The following is a 27,388-nucleotide window of genomic DNA, read 5'->3' on the forward strand; positions in this document are numbered from 1 at the left end:
AAGTGGCACCAATGTGAGTGGTCATTGAATGTGTGATTTGGGTTGTTTTAGAACACTTTAAGAAGTCAATGGATAGCTCTTATAATTCACTCATGTGTCTAATACACACCCATATGTAAACCTGTATCTTACACATGTGTTCACTGAAGTACCATTTGGTGTGTTTTTTTACTGCAGATAAGGGCACAGGTAAATTGCAAAGGACATTACTTTAGAATACCAATATTGCCTTGCTTACTTGGGAAAGCCAGTAACAATAGACAAATGCCAATATTAATGGTGAAGGCCATGTTGGAAATGAACTGTAGATGCAGGTTGAACCCACTCCTATTTCCTGTGCTAGATATTTATTTTATCATGGCATTTATATATTGTCTTTCCTCCAAAGAGCTCAAGGTGGTGCATATGGCCTTCCACTGTCACGTTTCATCCTCACGCGACAACCCTGTGAGGTAGGTTAGGCTGAGAGCCTGGCTGGCCTCAAATCACTCAGTGAGCTTCATGGAGTGAACTTCATGGCTAAGTGGAGATTTCAACCCTGATTCCTCAGGTCCCAGCCCAAACACCCTAACCACTGCATCACACTGTCTATGCAGGCTATATTTGGCTCGATACCAATCACAGCCCAAGTCATTATACTGTCTGCAGGTCAGGTCAGTACTTAAGACAGTGTTGACTAAGCACTCCATCCTTTACCTCCCAGGTTAGGTCAACAAACCTGTTGCCTGGATACCACTGTGGAATGAAAACCAAGAGCAGCCCACAAATATGGATGAACTCTTAGGAGCCATTGGACATCTGGAGCTCGCTTCCCAAATAGGTACGTCATTATATCCTCAGTATTGGATAAAGCCAAATTGGAGAAGGATGCTGAAACCAGTTTTGTCACATGTACGTCCCAGAATTACTTGAGTGCCCCACCTCTCCCACCCAAATCCATAAGCAGTGTCATTTAGCAACAGTGTCTACTACCATCAGACAGACGTCACAGGGATGTGTATTATAATAGATAATCCATGCACTGTATTTTTTTGGAGACACACCCCAATTATCTGGGCTTGTCCTAATAAACCTACTGAATGCTTACACCCACTTAAAAAACAGCATACTTTTATTGAGTTTTCTGAATAATGTAATACAAGTGGCAAATTACCCACATGGCAAGGCAGATTAAATAAATATTGAAAGAACCAAATAAAGAACAGCAGACCCAGCTCTGCTCTGAGTGTAAGATAACTGAAAGGCCAGTAAAAATAAGGAAAGGAATCTTTCCTAGTCCTGAAATGTTCACAGTCTATCAACCACCAGTGACTGGCATGGAATGAAGCCAAGAGATACTCTGGTGAGACTTTAATGTCCTACGGTTAATTGCTTGCTTGCACCCTAGCCACATATGACAACAGAGTTCCTGGCATTTTGCTTCTTCCAATCAGTTGTAGAATGCCGTCCAACGCAGGAAGACATTGGGAGAAATTAGACACGTGTCTCCAGGTCAGCTGGAGCACATGAATGGGAAATTGTGAGACTGCTCCCATTCTCTGATGAAACTGGTCATGCAAATGTCTCATCAAGGTAGCAATTCAGAGGGAGGTGTTTCACCTCCATCAGAAATGATTCAAGGGTGAGGAATGACTCATCAGCCACAGAGCTAGCTGAATAACTGAGAGTTCACCCACAGAAACGCAAGAGGCTTATAAAACAAGCAGCTCTCTTGCATCTATCATAACCACTGGGTGGGTAGAGATCCATTCAGCGGATTATTGATCATTTGTTTTATTTCAGAAAATGAAAACAAATCACTCAAGGTAGCTCAGCCTGATAATAGAATACGCCCTCTAAAACCAGTTAAGAATCTATTGAAAGCAAATGCAACAGGCAAGAGCAGCTGAAAGGCAGATCCCAATACTTTGCAACACAAGTAAGCCAACATGGTGCCTTCTAGATATCTTTGGACTACAACTCCCATCATTCTGATGATTGCCCATGTTGATGGGGCTTATTTATCTATTACAATAACTTATACCCTGCAGTTCAACAATACAAATCCTTCCAAGGCAGCTTACAAGAAAGACAAAACCAATGGGGTGGGGGGTGGGGCTAAATCAGGCTGGGGGGGTCTTTGCTTGCCTCTCTTTCATGGACTCCTTCTCACAGGGCAGTTGATGGTAAATATGGCACAGGGAAGGAGAAAGTTCAGCTGGCAGTGACTGTAAGGTGGTCTTTGCCTGTCCTTTCTCTTCCCATCCTATGGAAAATCTTTCCCACAGGGCAGTTGATGGTAGAGGGCCCTGTACATAGATGCTGGACCAGGCTCTGAGATAGTCTTCACCTGCATCTCCAAGGCCCATTTGCACTGTACATTTAAAGCAGTATCATATCACTTTGAATAGCCAGGGCTCCCTGGCCCCACAAGAATCCTGGGAAGTGCAATTTGTTAAGGGTGATGAGCTTTGTCAGGAGACCTCCCCCTTCAGTTCTCAGAGCGCCCTGGGAAGATGGCTTGACTGTAAAACCACTCTTGAGAATTGAAGCTCTGCGAAGGGAAGAGGGGTCTCCTAACAACACTCAGCACCAAACTACCTTTCCCAAGATGCTTTGGGAGAAGCCATGACTATTCAAAGAGGTGAAATAGTGCTTTAAATGTCTAGTGCAGATGGGATCCTAGAATGGTAGTCCAAAACATCTGGCAAACACCAAGTTGCTTACCTCTGAGTCTACATCATCAGCGAGTTCTGGCAGTAAACATTATCAAAGGATAACCTTTTTAAATAAATAAAAAACCCACCTTCCAAAACAATGGAAGGAGATACCAGATGATTCCTTTTGCTAATACATCCCGCAGTTTCAGAGTCGGAACAGGAAATGTTGGAATCTGTACTTCTGCAGCTCTTTTCAAATGGGAGAAGATACCACAAAGGTTTAACAAAGGTTAAACTCCAGAAGGTAGGCTCAATGGAAATGTCCCCTCAAGTATCCAGGACCAAGGCTATGATGTTAGGATATATTTCTTAAGTAGTGGAACAAGCCATACCATGATGAAGCAATGCAATGCAATTGCTTTGTGTAGCAGATTCTGAAGGAACATCACATGTCTGCCTTCAACCTCTCTGTGTGCCTTCCCACCCACCACCCACCCCCGTAATGGAGCAGCAGGGTGTCACATTTCTGCTTCAAGGGTTAAAAAAAGATGTCTAAAACTGGCACTGGTGTTGAAAGAAGTGAAAGTGGCAGTAATTGCAGAAAGATAAAAAAAGTTCTGAATCTAGAAAAGACTGGGGGTTTCCCAAACACATGGGAAGTACATCGTGGGCCAGAGTTTGCATGGCCGACCGGAGTGAAATAGCTAATAAATTCAGAGTAAACTTGCAGAGCAAGCCCAATGGTAGGAAACCTTCAGAACTTAAGAAGGCATACTTTACCCCTATTCCAAACTCTGGTCAGAACTGGGGGAACTGCTGGCGGAGCCAGCCAGAAAGAGGGGGGGGGGCATTTAAAATAGACTTTGTTCTTACACACACCCTTTCTGCCAGTGTAACTTCCACTGGGTTGCTAGGTCACATGCCCAAGCTGAATGGAGATTAGAACAGGGGTCATTCTGCACCTGCCCTTTCTTGGAACTTAATGCTGGGTCAGCCAGCTTTAGATAACCCTCAGCTGAGATGGGATAGGGAACTTTCCCTAGGCTTGCCATACGTCTGGAATTTTCTGGCCATAGCTGGAATACACCTGTTGGAAGCAGTGTTCATGTGGAAGTCACTTGAATGTCCGGGAAAATTTCAGCCAGAAGCCAAGATTTTGGTGAATTTGCTTTAAAATAGCTCAGCAACTTCTTTCTTGAGATTTTGCAAAAGGTGGTGTTCAGATTTTCACTTTTTGAAATATGACAACCCTAACTTGCCCCAATGTATCTCTGGCTGAACTGGGATGAGGGACTTCAGCCCGGGTAGCCCTTGTTGAACCCAGAGAAAAAGGATGTTGACAGCAATACTTAGAGATAAGCTGACAATCATTCTAGGAAGCGCACCATGACATCACACTCCTGGGTCCTTCCTTTTCCTAGGGAAATCCAGGTGTGTGTGTGTGTGTGTGTAGCATTTTTTTGGCAGAATGAGCCATGACACAAATGTGTTCACTATGGCTGACTGTCACTTCCTCTTCCTTTTCTGGCATCTCTAATACCCAGAAGGAAAACCCTGACAGTCAGGGTTTCGTGGCCTTCCTCTTCCTTTGCATACACACACACAAATGAGAGGGGTGGGGAGAGAGAGGGGGTGGGAAAGTGGGCAATATTTTTTAAGAAAAAAAATCTAGTCCAAATTTTAAAAAGTGTTTCAAGAAGCAAGTTGGGGTTACAAGTGGACCCTGAGTCATGCGGGGAGGAGAGAGATTGAAAGCTATACACTTAGTTCCTTCTGAAATCAGCTACATTGTGCACCTTCCCTCCCATGCACTTTGAGTTTTATAGCCTTTCAAAATCTGTCAGTATATTTGCACTGGCGAAGCTGCCCAGTAAAATGGTACTTAACTGTTAACATCTCATTCCTCAACCCAGTTCATTTTATTCTGAAGCGACATCTGGGATGATTTCACAAATGAGCTTTCCAGATGGGCAAAAATTCAGCGGAACTCAAACCACAATAAATTAGATTGCAGTGAGCACACAATAAATTTACTACCTGCTTTTCCTACAAGGAACTCAAGATTTGGTTCTTTCCACCCACGCCCCACTTTACAACAACCTTGCAAAGTAGATTAGGCTGAGAGGTCCAGAAATTACATTGAAATAGCTTTCTTCCACAGTCACGTTGCCCTCACAGGCTGGCATTGGCACAACTCAAGGCAAGAACAAACAGATTGTTTATTTGAGCTCTGCAGTTTGCATTTGCAGTTCAATGCAGAGTTCTTTTCCATCAGCAGCACCCCTGCTTGCAATCATTCAGGGCTGTTTTGAGTTCTGTTTTCACCGTAGTGAAGATTCTGTAATCATGATGATTTATCTATGTAATCTGGTACAATTGCTCCCAATTAGTCTGATTAATATGGCCAACACATTGAGACTGAGTGGGAAGGGAAGTTGGTAGCAGTTCAATTTTATAGCCTAATTTAAAACCAGACAAGTTGAATTTCGGAATGTAAAAATAACTATGAGGAGTTACACAAGAATAAACCAGAGACCATAGAAGGGGATTTAAAGCAAAATAAAATAAACCTGTGTACATGATACAAGTTGTTGGTGGAGAGATTTCCCAGGCCATAGTCCATTTCATTTCCATGGAAGCCTTTCCATCATATTTTCATCATTCCCAAACATCTCTATTACACTTCTAAAATGGAACTCCTGGACATTTGCTCAGCATTGTTAGTCTCCCTGGCAGTCTAGCTCGAGATTCTGATCCTAGCCACCTCCAGGTCCAATTTTGTTTCATTTGAATGATTGTAACTTTAATTTTTAATCCTAGCATATCACAATGGCCCATATCAAGCTACAGTATAGAAAACAGAATCACCAAATCACCACACATCCCACCCCCATGGTTCTTCAGTCTCTCACCTTGTGAAACCAGCACTCTGTTTTGTAACTAAAAACAAACCAACCATAAAACATCATTTGCCGGAAGTTTGCTTTGGTGACTCCACTTAAGCAGCAATCCTAATGGAACTTGCTTCGCAATTAGCATGCATAGGATTGCACACTGTTAACACTGGTATTTCATGCTGTTGCTTTATTGTTTTCTTAAGTGTACTCACTGGCCATGAATGAATTGCGTGCATATTTTCCACTGTCAAATACTGGAAGCTGTGCAATCACAGAAAAGGGCAGGCAAAGGCTGTGTCCCATATGTAGGGCAAAGCTGTTTAAGGCATGTGTTGCAGTGGACACGTTGCAATGGAATGCAGAAATGTCCAAAAGCTTCCAGGTGCAGCTAGAACTTCCCTGCGGTGCCCCTTCTGCTTTCACAAAGAGTGTAGCTCGGTATTCGAGCATCTGCTTTACATGCAGAAGGTCCTAGGTTCAATCCCCGGCACTGCCTGGTAAGACTGAGAATGGCCTCACTCTTTAAATCCCGAAGAGACACTGCCAGTCAGTGTAGGCAACACCAAACTAGATGGAGATAATGGCATGTTCTCCTTACGTTCATATGCTAATGCTTCTTGCTTAAGTGGATGTGTGTTGGCTAGCTCTTGCTGTTTGGCTATGGGTGGCCTGTGATCTCACAAAAGCACACTGCACCTGAGTGGAGGCAGTGATATTTCCGAAAGTTGGAGGCAATGATGCTTCTGAATACCAGTTGCTGGAAACCACAGGAGGGGAAAGTGCTCTTCTGCTTGGGTCATGCTTGTGGATTTTCTTACAGGCTTTTGGGGGGGGGGCAGTATGAGAACAGGATGCTGAACTAGATGGGCCAGCAGCCTGATCCAGCAGGCTGCAGCTGAGCTTGGTGGAGAGAACCTCAGATCTTGGAGTCTATAAAGAAAAACTATAAAGTAAGTGAGTGTGATTTTTAATAACAATACACAAGAGAAGATATGTTTCATCAAGGGATGGGTGAGGCATGGAGACAGGCAAGGAAGAAGGCATGGCAAGAAGATCACTGTGCATGGACCAAGTAGAAATTGACTTGTAGGAGAGCACCAATTGCAGAAAACTGGAGATACTCTGTACTTTAATGGAAACGCCTTGCTTCCAAACTAGCTGCTAAGGGCTAGAGTAGAAGAGCAGTCACAAGATATGCCCTCTTCTGCATGTATAGCAGAGATGGGGAACCATTTCTGGCTCAAAGGCCACATTTGCTGCTGAGGACCAAGGACCACTGAAGGGAAAGCCAGAGGCAAAAATGGACAGAGCAACAAACCTTTCTACAGTATAATCTTCCACTGGAAACAGTTAGTTTTGGGTGGTAGCAGCTGCTCTGCAAAACTATCTATTTAGGGTGATCCAAGCAGTCACATATTTAATAATAATAATAATAATAATAATAATAATAATAATAATAATAATATATTTATACCCCGCCCATCTGGCTGGGTTTCCCCAGCCACTCTTGGCGGCTTCCAACAGAAAAATGAAATAAAATAATCAATTCAACATTAAAAGCCTCCCTAAACAGGGCTGCCTTCAGATGTCTTCTAAAAATCTGGTAGCTGTTTTTCTCTTTGACATCTGATGAGAGGGCGTTCCACAGGGTGGGCGCCACCACCGAGAAGGCCCTCTGCCTGGTTCCCTGCAACTTGGCTTCTCGCAACGAGTGATTCAGGTGATCCGCTCTTTGCAGTCTTTAGACTCTTGTCAAAAACTTACTTATTCTGTCAAATTTTGTTTTCTCTGCTGGTTAGCGGGTGGGAGTATAAATCTGGTTTTTGTTACTGTGCTGCCAATGTTGTTTTTGCTGTTATGGGGGAGGGCTGCTTTAGATGTATGCTGTATAGTATATTGATGTTTATATGATTTTCTCTCCCCCCCCCTTTCTATTATAAATTGTATTTGTTCATAGATTTTTCTGTGTGAGTTGCTTGGAGGCCACCTTTGGCGACAACCAATTAATAGGTTTAATGCATAATCATTGCCCCACATATGCCAAGAGGTCCTGCTCAGGTCCACTCACCTTTTGTAGTTCACTGGAATTAAGATACACAAAAAATATAGATATTAATCACCTTTAGCAAACACTGAAGAACCTGGCAAAAGATGAGTGTGCTTTCCTAATACATGCCAATGATCTTGATCAAAGGCATTGCCAGCTACTCAGACAGGGAAGAACAAAAGAAATCATGAGACACACACACATGTGTTTCGCCAGGCTGGTTTAGCTGCCCAACAGGTAAGGCATGAATATAAATAGCTGACACAATTATGGCTAAGAGTCACAGGGATTTAGCCTCAATGAGTTCCCCATTGCAAAGGACTGATTAAACTACCATTGTTAGATTGCCATACTTCCTCAGTGGTGAGGTAGACGCTGATGTCAGCATGCTGAATTTGTTTTATGATCTTTACAGGGCTGGCTGCTGTTTTAATGTGCTTTAATATGTTGAATTATCTTGGGTGACATCCAGTGCTGTCCATCTACTTGCACAACAGAAATCTGCTTGGGAATTTTTTCCCCTTAAATAAAGTTTGTAAAAAGAGGGGGTGGGGAGAGAAATCTGCTTGCACAAAGGGAGTTCTAGTTTCTTGTTTCCGCTTCCAGCCTTCTGAACTTCTCAAAACCCTGAAACTGATTTGGGGGGCACACACGGGGTCTGCAGGGGAAAGGAGGGGGGAATCCCACTGCTAAAATGGGTGCCCCTATTGGTGATTTTAAAGGTCCCCGGCCCCTGAATATCCAGCTTGTGAATAGCTGTGTACACATTAGGGGTACATGTGGAGTATATTTGTGTCTGACAAGCTTTTAGCAGTTTTATACCTGGTAACTGCCTTGGTTTCTCTCAAAGAATTCTGGGAATTGTAGTTCAGGGAGTACAGCATACTAAGAAATTCCTACCACACTCACTTTGCAGTTTTCCTGGAGGAGAAGCAACGGCCGTTAAACCAATTTAAGCCTGTAGTGTACAAAAATCCCTGTTGTTTGGAAAGAGATGTGGATTTGTGTACAGTACTCCCTGCATGTGCATTAACACTCTAGTTTATACACAGCTGCTATTTGGGGGACCATCTCAGACCCAAAAATAGGCAGATGAGGCCTTGTTAGTGCTGCCCAGTTGGCAATAGCTCACGTCAGGGCCTTTTTCAGTGGTGGTTCCCTGATTGTGGAATGCCCTCCCTAGTGAGGTCCACATGCCTGCATCATTATTAATCTTTAGGAGGAACCTAAAAACATTCCTGCTTATGCAGGCATTTAGTGGCTGAAGAATACTGTTCCTGGCAACCTCAAGATTATTGGATGGAAGCTGATTTTTAATTGTGATCACTTTTGGAATGTTTTTAACTATGGTTGTTTTTACATGTTTTAGAAGGTCTTTGTTTTGTTCTAAAATTGCATAGGCACCTGCCACCCTGGGCTCCTTGGGGAGGAAGAGAGGGATATAAATTCAATAAATAAATAACCACGTTAGTTGCATGCATGAGTTACATTTTGGAGTATACACTAAATTATATAATACCTGTTCTTTAAAGGAAAAAAATGCCTTTAAAAAGCCAAAGAGATATTTTTTGTGTCACTTACCTAGTGTCTCCTTAATTTTTGAAGCTGTCACTTTTACTCCTTTTTTTTTAAGCAAACGACTAATGAAGTCGAGACACATCCCGATTTGCATGGTAATGCACCAGTAAAGCAGCTTAATGGTCTAAGAGCTAACATCCAGGTTTTATGTATTTATCCAAGTGAAAACGAAGGTATTTCTGCCACAAGACTTTTCCATGTCATTTTAAGCTGTCTCTCCTTGCCACTGTGACTAAGCTTTATACTCTTGTTAACAGTTTACTAGACAGGTGCAAAGAGGAATTAAAAGGTTTGCATGGTGGGATTTTTTTTGGGGGGGGAGGCAGGCACATTATATGATAACTTTATAATATGTGCACTTTTATTGAACCCGCTGAGCCCCATTCATCAAATAAATCAGGTAAATGAACCATAAAGTAGCTGGATTTTTGAGCAAGCGCTGCAGTCGCCACTCCTTCTGGTTGCTTCTGCTCACCTTCACCCCAAGACACACATTTCACTTTTCCAAGGAATCTGTGTAAAAGTTAGATCCCATAGAATGAATCAGAGGGCATGCTCACATCACCGCTTACTCCGGATCCAGTGTGCTCCCATTGCTAGTTTTTGAAGCTGCATACACACAACTTTAGCCACAACCCATATCGTTCCTGCAGCTCCTTTATATATATATATATACATACAATGTTAGGTTAGAAAGAAAAGGGGGAAAGAGATAGAGGGAGAATGGTTAGTAGGGGTGGGGTCGGGTGGCAATGCTTCTATTCTTCTACTTAGTGTACGTGTGGGGTTTTGTGTCAGCGTCACTTGGGTGGGTTCTCTTTACTATTTGCTTGTATTTCTTTGGTGGTGAGAGAGGTTGGGGGGTGGCCTAGGGTTGTCTTTGATTGGCTGTAGTGAAATTTGTGTGTGTGTGTGTGTGTGGATCAGGTTAATCAGATTGATTCATATGCTGTTGGCGGTTCTTGTTGTTGTCTTGGCTGTGTATGTGATAAAGGGTAACCATACCGGGGTGAAGGCGTCCTCTTCTATTTGTCCCCGTGTCAGTTTCAGTTTATTGGTTAGTTTTTCTAATACAGTAAGGCTGTTTCCCATACTCTTTTATACCATTGGTCTATGCTTATTCCTGACAGGTCTCTCCAGTGTTTGGCTATGATGCTTCTACATAGCGGCCAAGTTTTCACTTTTCTCGCGAGGAAGCCTATTCAGCATAAGGGAAAATCCCTGTAAAAAAGGGATAACTTGGCAGCTATGTGCTTCTAGCTGCTGAGAGTAGGTGGGTTATGAGCTCTATGTGATGTGAGTGGGCATTATTATCTTGGAAGATGTTCAGTAGGGCCAGTTGTAGAATAAATGGACAAGTTATAGGAATTGGACACCGGGGGGGGGGGAGCCAACCCAAGCATTCAAATTGGAATGAATAATCTGTGCACATGGTTAAAGATTTGAAGAGAGAACAATTTTTTTTGGGGGGGGGGGTAAAGGGGAGGGAGGGAAGGGGAGAAAAAGAAAGAAAGAAAAGAAATTAGGATAAATGAGTGGGGACAAAAGTATATACTGTTATGTATAGCTAATAAGAGGATGATTTTGATGCATGTTATTCTTAGATTTTCGACTGAATGGGTTTTTTTTTTTGTAATTTATTTGATGTCCCTGGATGAAAGTATGGTTATAAAGAATAATGATAATAATAATAATAAGTAGGGCCAGTTGTAGAGTGACTTCTAATACTTGCTTAGTTATTTTTCATATTTCTTGTATGATTGATGTCCAGAACAGTTAGAATTTAGGACATTCCCACCACATGTGGAGGTATGTGCCTGTGGAAGTGCATCCTCACCAGCATTTTGGTGGTTCCTAGGCGTAGCATTAGTTTCCGTGGTGTTAGCTCCTGCAGCTCCTTGACAAATACCGCTGCTTGATGTGTTTCCCCTCAAAGCAGCTTCAGTCTGACTAGAGAAGGTATGCCACATTTACTTTGCGACGGGTGTGCACATTCGAGACAGCTGTTCCACATGCAAAGATAACAGCTTCATGAGTAAGAGTCCGGGGTGTGTGTATGTGCATGGTCAGCAAAACCAAAAAGGTCCTGCATATTGGGTGAAAACATCCCCACCCTCTCTCCAATATGAACAACGCTAGGTGAATGTGGCTTGAAATGCACGGGGTGGGCAGAACGAGCTTGCTGCATTTTACATTGCTAATGCGACAGCGAACATATCCTTAAGTCTTGAGAAGCACACCGAGCTCAAAGAGGAAGCGGGAAAGAGCATCACTCTCCTAACTTTCTCCTGCAGCTGCATTCAATTTTCCATGACCAAGGAGGTAGAGGGTGGGGGAGGGGGGGTCTCATAGGCTTTGTGGCTGCCAAGGGAAGATCACACGAGGCACCATGGCACCCATGGGCCAACACAGTGAGGACCCATAATACAATCATATTTAAATACTTACAAAATGATTTATAACTGGAAATATAAAAGATGCAAGTGGAAACAAAAAGATGTGCCCTCTTTGTTGGAATAGATGTTAAGATTATAAGACTTGGCACATATGATAAAACTAACCAATTTTAAGATACGGTAAGAGAATATATGCAACTGAAAAGTTTTGTTGAGAAATGGTCCATCTTTATTTAAAAAAACACACACACAGAATAATACTTTTTTAAAGCGTGTAGTCTTTTGTGTTGTTGTTAAGAGTTTTGTCATTGTGGTTGCAATGGCAGTGTTTGTTTGTAAGATTTCAAAGGGGTTATAATATCACCATCTTGAAAGAGGCAGTGATATGGCCACTCCTGAAAAAGCCCATCCTGGACCAACCAATTGGCTTGTGACAACTACCACCCTGTTGTAAATTCCCCCTTTCAAGGGAAGGTGATTTGAGAGGGTTGTGGAGCAACAGTTGTAAATACTCTTGGATGAAACTGGTGATCTTGCCCCATTCCAGTTGGGTTTCAGACTTGGTTATGGGACTGAAACAGCCTTGGTTGCCCTGGTGGATGACCTTATCAGCAGGACTGGAGGATTAAAACCCTGTTAGTTTTACTTGATCTCAGTGACTTTTGATTCTATCAGACATGGTAGCTTCCTGAACCTGCTCCGTGATATGGGCAATGTTTTACTATGGTTTGGTTCCCACCTTCAGGGTCAGTTTCAGAGAACAGCGTTGGGTGATTATCTCCCCTAGCAGTTTTGCTTCAGGGTGCCTCAGGGTACCATCCTGTCCCTGTTGCGATTTAACATCTACATGAAGCTGTTGAGAGCTGTCATCGGTATGCGGATGATACTGAGCTCCATTTCTCTGTAACATCTAAATCAGGAGAAGCCATGCAAGTCCTGGACTGGTGCCTGGTTCCAGTGGTAAACTGGATGAGAGCCAAGGAATTGACTCTTTGAGTCCTGCCAAGGAGGAGATGCTGGGGGTGAGCAGTTCCTAAGTCTGGATTATTGGTGTCAATAGCCTGCTTTTTGGATGGGCTCATATGCCCCCAGAAGGAGAAGGTTCATAGTTTTGGTGGGCACTTGGATCCATCTCTGTCACTAGAGTCCCAGGCTACGAGTGCCTTTTTACCAGCTACAATTTCTGGACCAGGATAGCCTAACCGCTGTCATCCATGTGCTGCTAACCTCCAGTTTGGATTGTTCCAAGGTGGGCCTGCCCTTTGGGCTGATCTGGAAACTGCAGCTAGTGCAAAATGTGAGGGTGAGACTGCTAACTAGGGGTGGAATATTGCCATTATATTGCTGCTGAAAGAATTGGCTGCCAATTGGCTACTGGGCTAAGTTTAAGGAGCTGGTACCGATACATAAAGCCCTGCATCCCTTGGAACCAGAATGCCTAAAGTTTGTCTCATTCCCTTCATACCCAGTGAACTAATACCAGTGTACTGGAAGAAGCAAAGATCACCAGTGTTGACGCAATGATTCTTCAGCATCAACTTCGTTGGACTGGTCATGTTGTGTGGATGCCTGATGATCGTCTTCCAAAGCAACTACTCTATTCCGAACTTAAAAATGGAAAGCGTAATGCTGGTGGTCAACAAAAGAGGTTTAAAGACTGTCTCAAGGCAAAACTTTAAAAAGTAGTATAAACACCAACAATTGGGAAACGCTTGCCTGCGAGTGCTCCAGTTGGAGAACAGCCTTTACCAAAAGTGTCATGGGCTTTGAAGACACTCGAAGTCAGGACACAAGGGAGAAATGTGCTAAGAGGAAGGCATGCTTGGCAAATCCACACCGTGAGTGGAAGGACGTGTTGATCCAGAACTGGCCTCCACAGTCACGTACGGACTCATAGTTAAAACTGTGTTTATGGAAGACAATCTTACTTGGCTACTACGAATGATCGCCAAAGAAGAAGAAGAAGAAGAAGAAGAAGAAGAAGAAGAAGAAGAAGAAGAAGAAGAAGAAGAAGAATAGAATCATAGAGTTGGAAGAGACCACAAGGGCCATCCAGTCCAGCCCCCTGCCAAGCAGGAAACACCATCAAATCATTCCTGACAGATGGCTGTCAAGCCTCTGCTTAAAGACCTCCAAAGAAGGAGACTTCACCACGCTCCTTGGTAGCAAATTCCACTGCCGAACAGCTCTTACTGTCAGGAAGTTCTTCCTAATGTTTAGGTGGAATCTTCTTTCTTGAAGTTTGAATCCGTGTCTGCTTCTCTGGAGCAGCAGAAAACAACCTTTCTCCCTCCTCCATATGACATCCTTTCATATATTTGAACATGGCTATCATATCACCCCTTAACCTTCTCTTCTCCAGGCTAAACATACCCAGCTCCCTAAGCCGTTCCTCATAAGGCATCGTTTCCAGGCCTTTGACCATTTTGGTTGCCCTCTTCTGGACACGTTCCAGCAAGAAGAAGAAGACTGTGTTCTGTATCCTAAAAAATCCAATCCTATCAGGAGTTCTATTCCATATGTCAGAATTGGGCCTTTATATATAAGCAGTTGCTCCATATATGTTTTTATTGTATTGCAAATTGCTCTGTGATGCCTCATGGGAAGCAATTCATAACCGAATGAATTAATGCTAGTTTAGATTTTCATTAAAAGGATTGTGCATGAATTCAATGTTTTAATAGTTTAGCTGGAAATGTTACCCACCCACACAAAACTTTTGTACAAGATAGCTGAAAGTAAGAGATGAATATTACTAATGTGGAACTGGATGTGCAGATCCCAGCTCCATGATATAACATAATCCACGTTTATTGTTCCATCACAAAACTTCTAAAATTAGATTCGGTGTCAGCAAAACAAATAGGGGCTGAGTGTTGGCAGACTAAATATAGCTTGTTGCAAGTTGGGTATATGTTGGGGCAATCACATGATAGTTTCATATTGTGCCACCAGAGACTTCTCCTATAAAGGAGAATAAATATGAAGAAGCAAGTGTGTGAACAGGGCCAAAACAGGGCAATGCTATTAATGTCTACTCAAACGTAGTCCCATGCGACATACTCCCAGGTAAGTCTGTATACAACTGCAGACTATGTACTGCTGTTGTACAACTCCCATTCATTTCGGTGGGCCTTCCAGAGGAGAAATTCTTCACAGGTTGTACTTCAGTTCACAAAACAAGCACAGATGGGCAATAGCTGTCATCATTGAGTTTGATTCTCTAGGGGTCTTGCTCATAGTCCTTTTTTCAGTTCACCACCACAAGCGCTACAATTTCAGTTCACCACCACAAGCGCTACAATTCTATGAATGAGGGGGTTGCTGCTGTGCTGTTTTGGTTCTGATTGTATGTATACACACAATATATAATGATCTATTGGATTCTATAAATGCTTAAATGTTTTTAGTTTAGTTTAGTGTTTTAGTTGTTCTTTTATCTGTAAACTGTCTTAGGGAAGAAGGCTGGGTATAAATAAATATATAACAAAATCAGAGAATCGCAGAGTTGGAAGGGGCCCCGAGGGTCATACAATACAGTAATAATATTAGCAAATCTGCACAGGGGTGGGGGAAGGGAACTTCACCTGCTGAACTTCTGCCTGTCAGGTTGTTGTTAAAGGAAATGTGTGTGTGTGTGTGTGTGTGTGTGTTTTAAAGGCAATCCTTAATGACACATTTCACCATTCATCACAATGTACTACTGTACCTAAAAACATAGCAAAACCAACCATTAGATTTGTTGCAAAGAAATCCATAAGGCTGCGTGGGGAGGGAAGCGTCTATCTCTACAGCGCAGCTTAGAACAAGCCAAGACGGCCCCCAAAACATATATATGTTTGTTTTGTTTTGTTTTTAAAGTGAAACGCTTCCTATCTCCCCATTGCTTATTCCAGCCCTGTAATGCGTGCAACCACATCTCTTCTGCTGGGTTACCATAGAAATAGAGGCACGGCCAGAGACGTCTGCATTAAGCGAAGTGGCCGAGGAGCGAGTGCTTGATTGGTCGGTCGCAGCAGTAGAGGAGCGGCGGAGGGTCAAGGAGAGGTGAGTTCATGCGGGGGGCGGGCGAGCCGGAGCTGAAAAAATGCGCGCTGCAAAGGGGCATAGCTGCCAAGTTTTCCCTTTTCTCGCGAGGAAGCCTATTCAGCATAAGGGAAAATCCCTTAAAAAAAGGTATAACTTGGCAGCTATGCAAAGGGGGCCGTTGCTGCTTAAGAGCCCTGGACCGGTCCCGCCCCCCCCCCCTCTCTAAATGGAAGCGTTTAAGCAACGATCTTTGCAGAGACAACGCCGGCTCTCCGTTTTAACTCGCACGTGCCCAGTTGCATGAGGAGCCTTTGAATGGGTCTCGGCCGCATGACACCTAGCGCCCTCTCGGGGTACTGCACCCTGCGGTGAAGGGAACGGCTCTTGGAAGGCTGGTCCAATCTTCCATCAATCACGAGTTGGAAAGGGACCCTGGGAGTTATCTAGCCCAACCCCCTGAAAATGCGGGAATCTTTCACCCAACGTGGGGCTCGAACCCACGACCCTGAGACTTAGAGGCTCTAGCTCTACTGAGCTATCCTGAGTTCATTCCTGGCCTCCATTTACTATCAGCTCCCTTTGCAGTGCAGGCCCAGGCATAACCCACCTCTCCGCATTGCAAGACCCTTCGAAGGTGGAAAGTTAAGAAGCAGTTTAAAATAAATCTAAAAATGCAGAGCTACGGTAAAAAGCAGCGCCTCACATTTTAGGCACCAAAGCTGCAGATCTTTCTAGACTTACCTGGGAGTAAACCCAGTTGAGCACACTCTAGGACCTGCTTCCTAGTAAATATGCATGGGATTCCACTGGGTTCAATAGGGTTTACTACCAAATAGACCTGGACATTCTGACCCATTGAACTCAGTGGGGCTGACTTCTGAGTTGATGATTGATTGATTGACTGATTGATTGCATTTATAACCCACTTTTCCTCCAAGGAGCTCAAAGTGTGGTACATAGGCCTCCTCATTTGATCCTCACAACAACCCTGTGAGGTAGGTTAGTCTTGTAAAGAATTGCACCATTACTAGGCTTCTTTATGGCCAGCAGGGAGAGCTTTTCCTGTTATCAGGTGTTTTGAGGGGGGGGGGGGTTGGTTGGTTCGAAAAGGCAGTTTCCTACAATTATTTTAACCAGAAAAATATTTGTGCTGCAAGATGAGTTTCCAGCATTTGACTAACTGGAGCCAGGATTCTGTTTTATTTTTTACTAAAGCACCTTGATTTTCTTATCGAAGGCTATGGAATGTTTTCTGAATGGGCAGTGATTTCCACTCCATAGATCAATAGGTCAAAGATCCAGAAGATAGTTCTGTCGCTGCTACTGTTGTTTTTGGAACTTGAATGGGAAATTCGGGGAGGAAAAGAGAGGAGAGTTTTCCCGCTAGAGCAAGCTCTGAGGAGCGTAGCTGCCAAGTTTTCCCTTTTCTCGCGAGGAAGCCTATTCAGCATAAGGGAATTTCCCTTAAAAAAAGGGAGAACTTGGCAGCTATGCTGAGGAGAGGCAGCACCAGAAACTGTCCTGGGGTGATCTGCTAAGGTAGTTCCTGTTTGCGCTTGATCAGGGATCAGCAAACTTTTTCACCAGGGAGGCGGTCCACTGTCCCTCAGACCTTGTGAGGGGCCGGACTATATTTTGAAAAAAAAAATATGAACGAATTCCTATGCCCCACAAATAACCCAGAGATGCATTTTAAATAAAAGGACACATTCTACTCATGTAAAAACACGGTGATTCCCGGACCGTCCGCGGCTGGATTTAGAAAGCGATTGGGTCGGATCCAGCCCCCGGGCCTTAGTTTGCCTGCCGCTGCCCTTGATGTTGCTCTGCTTGCATATTTTTAAATAAAGCAACTATTACAACACCACCCTGCATATGTAGGATCTCCAATACTATCTCATCTAAGAACGAGATGGAACTCTCTGGAACTTCTCCCTGGCCAGAAGTAGGCAGATGTACACCATACCTTTTAAGCACATTCAACGTGCATTTCAAGCACATGTCTTGCCCCCAAAGCATTCTGGGAGCTGTAGTTTGCCAGAATGCTGGGAACTGTAGTTGAATGAGGAGGAAAACCACATTTCTAAGGGTTCTTTGGGGGACGGCATGTGCTCTAGAAGCACATTCGATGTGCTCTAAATGTATGGTGCAGATTTGGCCTTAGTAACACTTGTTTGGGAGTAAAGCAATTCAAATCGGGCAGCTGAGGAGGGTAAAGGAGCATGGCCCTATACCAGCCTTCACTAACTTTCTCTCCCCCTGCCTGATGTTTTGGACAGCAACTCCATCAGCCCCAGCTGTGAAGTGAATACTTCCTTCTGCTTGCCCCTGGACCTGCTGGGCTGCCAGAATGAGCATGCACCCTTTGCTGTGAACTGTGAGCTCCTGTTTGGCAGTTAGCTTGGATAAAGCCTTGCAAGAGTTAGGGCAGCATCTCTGCAGAGCCTGCAACACATAGTGGGTCCCAACACTGGGATGTAGCAGTAGGGTGTACGTGTGTGTGTGTGTGTGTGTGGTTGCAAAATGGCTTAGGCAGGCCTTGGCCCCTAAGACACTCTATAGCAGAGCTTTCCAAACTTTTCATGTTGGTGACACACTTTTTAGACATGCATCATTTCGCGACTCATTCAGTCATTCAGTTTTACTAGCAAGCTGGAGGTTAAACTAACCCCTTTCCAGCCCTGGGAGGAGCATGGGGAGCACTTGCATGACAAATCTACACACCGCCGCTGACACACTAAAGCAGAGGTTTTCAACATTTTTGGGTCCGCGGCTCCCTTGACCAACTGCATTCTTTCTGCGGCACTCCTGTGGGGCTCAGAAGCCCAGTTATGTCACTCCTTGCGTGCAGAGCTGGCAGCCTCTCACTCTTTTTCAAACACCCTCCCTTGTGGAGGGTTCCCTCAGCCTCCTCTCCCCTCCCCTCCCCTTGGGAGACCTCTGGTGTAGTGGTTAAGAGTGGTAGACTTGTAATCTGGGGAGCCGGGTTCGCGTCTCCGCTCCTCCACATGCAGCTGCTGGGTGACCTTGGGCTAGTCACACTTCTCTGAAGTCTCTCAGCCCCACCCACCCACCTTGCTTGCGCAAACGTCATTTCCGGTGCACTTTCGGGTCAGGGGAGGCCCATGCTCATGTGCACAAACGATTTTCGGCACTTTCCCCCAACCCGGAAGCGCGCTGCCGTGCCTGTAAGAGTGTGTGCGCACGGGCGCGCACTCCCCTGCCCTCCGGCCCGCTGCACAATTGGCACGGTGTGCACCAGCCCGAAACCGGGCAGGTTTGGGGACCCCTGCTCTAGGCAGCCGCTGCTGCTACCCCTGGTCTCTGAGCTTCCCCCCTGCAAAGAGAGGTGCCTCCTCACACTGCCTCACAGGGACCTAGGAAGCACCCCCTGGCCTGCCTCTGACCAGCCTGGGGATCTTGTAGCCAGGGCAGCTGCAACAAACAGCTGTGCAAGCCTTTGGGGGGCAGAGCTGCATGAGGGCACCAGAGGAGGGAGGGAAGGAAAGAGACACAGAGGCCGGTGTTGCCTACACCCCTGACTGTCATTCAAGGCACCCCACGGTGCCAAGGCACACTGGTTGAAAACCACTGCACTAAAGTGTCACAGCACACAGTTTGGAAAGCTCTGCTCTATAGTTTTTTTCTGCAACAGACTAACATAGCTATCCTTCCGAGTGTTGTAAACCAAATGTATATTCCAAATAATATAGGGGCTACCAGCATATTTTATGATGGAGAAATGCAACAACACTTTAAGAGTGAAAACATCCACATTTCCCCCCATTAATCTTCAAATGAAGAATGCTGAAGCCATGCTTTGATTTAACAAGAGCTCTTCAGATGGATCTTAACCTTACAAAAGAAAACAAAAGAAAAGTAATAAATAGGGGCAATCTATCTACCTATCTCTTCAGTGCTGAGGAATCTGATTACCCAACATATTAAAAGCATGACGTCGACAGCTCGGTTATTGCTTTTTCCAAGCTGTAGATTGAGAGATTTTGTAAGGTTGTTTGAAAAGGAAACAGTGGGGCCTGGAAAAGTCTTATTTGTTTGCTACATTTGCACCCCACCTTTCCTATAAAGAGCTTGAGGTATTTGCACATGCTCCCCACCCCCCTAATTTATTCTTGGAAGAACCCTGTGAGATAGGTTGGGCTGAGAGACGGTGATGGGCCCAAGGTTATAGAGTCATCTTCGCAGCTTGGTGAAGATTTCAACCCTGGTCTCCCCTGTCATAGTCCAACACTCTCTAATGTGGTCTCCTCAAGATGTTGTGGACTACTAGCCCTGTTATGCTGGGTGGGGCTGGTGTGAGTTCTAGTCCGGAAGATCTGGAGGCTACCACCTGTCCTTACTTTAACCTCTGCACCAGGCTGGCTCTGAGGGGTCTAATGTGATTTTATCCACAAAACTTCCACTCTTAATATCCAGGACTGACAACAAAGGGTTAATACTGAGTTATACAAAAATACCAGCCAGGAAGGACGGGTGTTTGAAAATGGGAATCATCAAACAGAGGGATGTTATTGGATCAAAGACATTCTGTGTAGGGGAAATCGAGGACACTGGGTTAAGTTGCGGAAAGAGAAATAAATTAGAGATACAAGTATTGCAGGCTTCTAAACAAACATGTCTAGATAGTATGGGATGCCTCTAATACGCAGTCCTTGACAGCTGGGTGGAGCGGAGCTGCTGCTGCTGCTGTAATTCTTCTTCTTATTTTGGCAGGATAGTAAATAAACAGTCCATTCCAGGTTGGCTTCTGTGGGAAGACCTGCTGGTCTGACCAGTTTAAGCACATTGGCCTGGGTCTTTTCGGGCTCCATTTTGAACCCCAGGCTCCATCTTTGAGTGCATAAGCAGCTCCCTGGCTTCTAAAGGCTGCAGGTAACAGTGGGCAGATGCAAAAAAAAGGACAGGACTCCTTACACTTTTAATAGCTGAGTATAAGAGGCGATTTCAGCAGGTGTAGCTTGCAGAATCATCATTTCTTCATTGCAGTTATTCCCACCTTCTCCCCACCCTGCACAATTGAATCTTTTCCCCTTACACGCTCCTTAAATCTCTTCTGGGTTCCCCCCCCCCCCCCGCAACCCTCCAGATCAGATTTAAGGATGGTACAGAACTCACATGAGGAGGAGCAGAGGGGAATCCTGTTGCACCAGCACTAAGCCTTGTGCTCGTGCAGCTATTCCGTTGCCTACTGCCTTGTGTGTGCTGAAGGGTTCAGTATGTGGTAGATTTCCTACACCATGACATAGCTGTCAAGCGAATTACATCAGCAGAATGAATCGCACCTCAAACCCTTCTACAGGGGCAGGGCTAGTCTTAGCGCTGTCACCATTCCCAAACATTGGGCTGTATACCAAGATTCGCCCAACACATTTTGCTGCCTGAGGCAAACGACAAGATGATGGCTCCTCACATTCCATGTACAAAAACTGACCAGAATTGCAGCTGAATCATACTTGGATGCTGTCAACATTGCCCTCTGCTGCACCTGAAGGCAGCAGGCTAGCTTAGGAGGAGCAGAGCAAGGCATTGTACACACACAGCTCCCTCCTCTTCCCATCCCTCAGTATCCAGGAGCTTACTCACTCTGCCTAATGGGAGGGCCGGCCCTAAGCCACACAGGAATGGAGAGGGACCACCATGCAGTTGCTCCCATGATCTCACAAATGTATAAATGACTTGAGGCAAGGTCAACATTAAGGGATGTTTATTACGGTTTGTTATTCATTTTGTTTATTACATTGATATCTTACCTTTTCCTCGAAGGAGCACAAGGCAGTGTACATAATTCTCCTGCTCCTCAGTTACTCCCCACAACAACCCTGTGAGGTAGGTTAGGCGGGGAGGCATTGAGTGGTGACTTGAACTCAGGTCTCCCAGGTCCTAGTCTGACACTCTATAATCACTACACCACACTGCCTGTTGAAGAAATACCTTGACTGGATGCATACAGGTTTATTAAGCGGCGATCATTTACATCATATATTTTTTTCCAGATTAAGAAAGGAATAGCTCTCCTTTCAAGATTTTTGTGATTACCTCCTGCCCTAGATGATTGCTGTCTTTCCATTCCAGATTTGATTATCCATCTATTAATTCCCCCACCCCACCCAAGCACCTGCCAATTTAGGAAATACTCAGAGAGGACAGTAAGCCTTCTACATCCCCAGTGTAAGCATTTTTTTATATTTTGACAAAGCAGTAGAATGAAGCAGATCAAAACATTGACTGTAGTAAATTGTTAAGAGGATGAAAACAGCAAGCTTTTGGTGTGCTTTGGAGATGATGGTAAAAGGCAGAGAATCTATTTTTGGTGCAGTTAAAATTAATAGGATACATTTCAGTTTCCTCTGTGTTTATAATTTCCCTTTAAATCTTAGCTCGTTGCTCTCCGACTGTCTGCGCAATGCAGAAATTATTCTTAGACTACTTATTATTCTAGCAGACTTCTCACCTCTATTCAGTGTGACTCATGGCTGGTTTACACCTGTATATTCATAAAACTAGATGACAGCTGCATTGTATGTTGATCTGAGTGTGTGAATGAACCATCGCAGATCTAAAACCTTAGACAAATCTTTTAATATCAGGCAGTGCCACGCCTCCTCAAAAACAGCACTGAAGTCAATCCGCACAGTTAGCTGCTAGTTGTCAAGTAACATAGAGCTATGTGTGAACCAGCCTTTAACAGGGTTCTCGAAGTCTTATCTGCTCAAGCAGCCCAAAGTGCCTTCAAGTGCATTAAACAGTGTTGTTGTTTTCTATCCATGGTCCACAACCCTTTCAAAAGTGACCATCGGTCTCCATCATCTTAAGGTGAGCTGCTCTCTTTGGTGAGGCACCACTACAATGTTGACCACATGGCATATTTTACTTTCATTTATTGTCCTGTGTTTATATCCCAATCGTAGAGTTGGAAGAGACCACAAGGGCCATCCAGTCCAACCCCCTGCCGAGCAGGAAACACCATCAAAGCATTCTTGACATATACCTGTCAAGCCTCTGCTTAAAGATCTCCAAAGAAGGAGACTCCACCACACTCCTTGGTAGCAAATTCCACTGCCGAACAGCTCTTACTGTCAGGAAGTTCTTTCTAATGTTTAGGTGGAATCTTCTTTCTTGTAGTTTGAATCCATTGCTTGGATTGAATCCAATTCTTTCTCCTGAACTTAGGCAGGAAGAACCAAATGCACAAATATAAGATAGGGGACACCTGGCTTACAAGCAGTACATGTGAAAAGGATCTTGGGGTTTTAACAGATCACAAGCTTAACATGATGGATGCGGGTGGCGCTGTGGGGTAAACCACAGAGCCTAGGGCTTGCCGATCAGAAGGTCGGCGGTTCGAATCCCCACGACGGGGTGAACTCCCGTTGTTTGGTCCCTGCTCCTGCCAACCTAGCAGTTCGAAAGCATGTCAAAGTGCAAGTAGATAAATAGGTACCGCTCCGGCGGGAAGGTAAACGGCGTTTCCGTGCGCTGCTCTGGTTCGCCAGAAGCAGCTTAGTCATGCTGGCCATATGACCTGGAAGCTGTACGCCGGCTCCCTCGGCCAAAAATGCGAGATGAGCGCCGCAACCCCAGAGTCGGCCATGACTGGACCTAATGGTCAGGGGTCCCTTTACCTTTACCTAAGCTTAATATGAGTCAACTGTGTGATGCAGCGGCAATAAAAAGCTAACACTATCCTAGGCTGCTTCAACAGAAGTCTAGTGTCCAGATCAAGGGAAGTCATGTTGTTGTTTAGTCGTTTAGTCGTGTCCGACTCTTCGTGACCCCATGGACCATAGCACGCCAGGCACTCCTGTCTTCCACTGCCTCCCGCAGTTTGGTCAAACTCATGTTGGTAGCCTCGAGAACACTGTCCAACCATCTTGTCCTCTGACGTCCCCTTCTCCTAGCGCCCTCAATCTTTCCCAACATCAGGGTCTTTTCCAAGGATTCTTCTCTTCTCATGAGGTGGCCAAAGTATTGGAGCCTCAGCTTCACGATCTGTCCTTGGTCAGACCACACCTGGAATACTGCGTGCAATTCTGGGCATCACAATTTAAGAAGGATGTTGTTGAGCTGGGATGTGTACAGAGAAGGGCAACCAAGATGATCAAGGATCTGGAAACCAAGCCTTAGGAGGAACAGTTGAAATGGCTGGGTATGTTTAGCCTGAAAAAGAGGAGACTGAGAGGAGATATGATAGCCATCTTCAAATATCTCAAGGGCTGTCACATGGAAGATGGAACAAGCTTCTTTTCTCCTGCTGTGGAGGGTAGGACTTGAACCAATGGCTTCAACTGGTAACAGGACAGGGCCTTTTTAGTGGTGGAGCCTTAGTTTTGGAATGCAGTTCCCAGAAAAGCTCACCTGATACCCACTCTGGTGACTTTCTACTGCCAGGCAAATAACTTTCCGGGCAGTTTAATTTGTGTTGATCTGTTTTACTCCGCTTATTTTTATTCAGCTGCTATAGATTTTCTGTTTTTAATTTATTTTTCTGTTTCAGCTGTTTTTGTAATGTTTCACCATAAGCAGCCTTTATCATGTGTTTGAAGGGCTGGGTGTAAGTTCTAATAAGAAAATAAATAATAATAAATGATAGAGAGAAGTCTAGCATGGGGGCACATTTTTACACTGACAGGAGCGACGACTATCAATAATGAATTCTTCTGTGCTGCAATATTCCTATTTGGGGGGCTGGAGAGGAATGTTTCACTTGAGTGCTTTAGGAAGGAACAGAGGGTGTTTCCTAAACACATGCGCTATAATTCTCTTTATAATGGCATTCTCTTTGTTGTTCTCCATAGTTTTGGCAGCATAGTTGCCAACATAAGATGCTCGCAGACGGCATCTGTCGAATTTCCTGATCATAGTGGTATGTTTTCCCTTTCAGACTGCAAATATGCAAATATATTGCCAGTGTCTCTTTTCCCTTCTGCAATTCACTTAGCTGAGGGCTTTCCCATAGAGTTTGACTTTCCCAAGTGCATTTATTTCAGAATTCAACCGTTGAGAACGTGCTGTTTTCAGTAAGAAATGCAGGGAATGGAATGCTGCAGAATCCTTCTCCTGTCAGCTCCTTCTCAGAATCAGCTGTTAAACAGACGACATGCTCCAAAAAAGAAACAGCCTGCCTGAAGCAGCTTTATTCCGTAAGTTGAAACATCCCATCTGTGCCACATAATTAACACTTTGTGAATACTAGAGGGCTGTGAACTTTGTACAGACAAGCATGGATTCCGAGCCTTGCTAACACCGATTGTTAAGCATGTCAGCTGCTGCCCTGGGACAGTGCTTGGAATGGTTTTTAATTGCTTGTTGGGCAAATCACTTTATTCAGCCTCCTTGAATTGAAGGGTGCATGCAGATGTATGTTGTTTAAATGGGCACTGGCTTTGGTCGGATGTAGTACTAAACTACGGTTTAGTGTTACATGCACAAGCCTTGGACTTAGGCATAGCTGCCAAGTTTTCCCTTTTCTCGCGAGGAAGCCTATTCAGCATAAGGGAAAATCCCTGTAAAAAAGGGATAACTTGGCAGCTATGGACTTAGGCGTTCTCCCCCTCTGGGGAAGAGCTTATAAGCTTTTGCTGCTATTTTTAACTAATTGCAGTTTAGCATTATTTCTGAACCTAGACAAACAGTGGTTACTCTTAACTATGTCTTATTAAAACAATCCAGTTTCATACCATAGATTAAAAATCTGGGTTCTGAGTGTGGGTGTAACACAGCCAGTGCCGGCCCACCTATGAGGCAACTTGGGGCAACCGCCTCAGGCAGCAGGATTCTCAAGGGCAGCAGACTTGGCCACCAAGGAATGCATTGGCTGCTGCTGCTGCGCACCATTTTGTGGTTCACCTCAGGTGCCAAAATGTATTGGGCCAATCCTGAACGCAACTGTGGTCAACTGAAGATGGAAGTGAAAGTTTCTGATCCCATGTTGGGAGTGCAAGGGGAGTGAGAAAATATGGGGATCCGATATTTGCCCAGGCGCGTTCGCATAATGCTAAGCCGTAGTTTAGCATTTCGTTTGAATGAGGCCACTATGGAAGTGCACCCACTGTGTTGAATGAAATTTCATTGCCAGGATCAAACTTGGGAGCTTTGCTGCAGAAAGTAGCTATGCCCAAAATAATAGGCTGGTGCTTTTGATATCTTAAATCCACATCCTCAGAACAATTTCACAGTTTTTAAATGAATGTAAACATAAGGCAGTAAACGAACATAGAAATGAGTAGGCATTCACATTGTACTTTCAAAAATAACAATGCTGGAAAAAGAAAAGCAAGACAGACGGCTGAGATTGGTATTTGAATCACAGATAAGTATGTCAGCTGAATGTATTGTGAAGGTAGAATGCAGGCCAGCTCCTTCCACTAAGGCTAAGCCCAGTTAAATGTATGTTTGCATGAACCTTACACTTGTCTGTATCAAAGAGTCTTATACCCGTTAAGAGTAAGACTAGAGGAGCTTGAATTTGAATAATCTAGCTAAACTTTCTTGTAATTTTTTTTAAAAAACAACAACAGTATTTGTTTATGGATCAGACTATGAAAATCAGGGAAAGGGTGTTGGGAATTTAAGCAGCAATTTGGGGAAGAAGCAATTGTGGATTCATTTATTTATTTTGTACAGTCGTACCTTGGTTTCTGAACAGAATGCATTCCAGAAGTCAGTTTGACTTCTGAAATGTTCGGAAACCAAGGCGCGGCTTCCGATTGGCTGGAGGACACTCCTACAGCCAATCAGAAGCCATGGAAGCCACGCCGGACGTTCGGCTTCTGAAGCAAAGTTCGCAAACCGGAACACCTACCGGTACTTCCGGGTTTGTGACATTTGAGTTCCGAGTTGTTATGCTCCATTTACAATCATTTGACGCTAAACTCTTCTGAAATCAGTCTGGCTTATTTCCGAGTTACCTTATGGGACATCTTCAGGAGAAGAAAAGGCTAAGGAGTAAACCCTACACAAATCTGGAGTGGAGACCCTAAGGTGGTTGGATGGTGCCTTGTACGCCTCCTTCCAGTAACTCCTGCAGCCCAGCTGGTGCCAAACTTATTGCTCTGCTTTCCAAGAGGAAAAGGAGGCCGAGAATGGGGTCTTGTTGTTTTGGCAGCCCAGGACCTCCATACAAACTGCCCAGGCTTCCACCCTGGAGAACACAGAAACAAACACAGATACAACAGAAACACAGAAACAAACACCCAGGAGAACACAGAAGCAAACACAGAAAAAGCCATGTGGGAGGAAGCAGGTGCTATGATTCTCCAGCGGTTTGACTTCCCCTGGAGGCGAACTCCATTATCTCTTAAGATAGATGGATGGCTATTTTACTAGACTGCCAAAATTCTGATCAAAAAGTTCTGTACCAAATCACTATCTCTGAATAATGTCTCCGCAGTAGTTTTTGAAAGGGAGCCTTAGAAATATGCATTCTTGTAAATGCTGATCACAAATATAGGGTTTTGGAAGTCACCAGCATGTTAACACTGTTACCAGAGACACCCCTATCCATAGAGGAAAAAATATGGCAGCCACCACCTCCTTAAACACTTACGACACATTTTATCTTTATCCAAAGGGAAATTATATAGTGGCTGCGATCCAGAGCACACCTTCCCACCTTCATCAGATGGAAACTGAGCATAAAATCTGCCCATTGGTGATTAAAGGGCGCTTTCAGAAATACTGTACAGTATAGGAAAGTCAGTAGTGGAGTCATTTTTTGGCTCGCATTCTTGGGGGTTTTGCTCTCGCAGTCGGAATTTCTCATCCGTTTGATCCATTTGAAAA

The 27,388-nt window shown here is 44.4% G+C and overlaps 1 long non-coding RNA gene across 1 annotated transcript; it reads left to right on the forward strand.

Annotated features, from left to right (window-relative positions):
* The first annotated feature begins 713 nt into the window (after nucleotides 1–713).
* LOC132592108 (uncharacterized) lies at nucleotides 714–24,905 on the forward strand. Its single transcript, XR_009557539.1, has 3 exons — nucleotides 714–820; nucleotides 15,454–15,604; nucleotides 24,595–24,905. It is a non-coding gene; the product is annotated as an uncharacterized LOC132592108 (long non-coding RNA).
* Nucleotides 24,906–27,388: the final 2,483 nt, after the last annotated feature.

This window comes from Zootoca vivipara, chromosome 5 (genome assembly GCF_963506605.1).
Source record: "Zootoca vivipara chromosome 5, rZooViv1.1, whole genome shotgun sequence".
Classification (NCBI taxonomy): domain Eukaryota; kingdom Metazoa; phylum Chordata; class Lepidosauria; order Squamata; family Lacertidae; genus Zootoca; species Zootoca vivipara.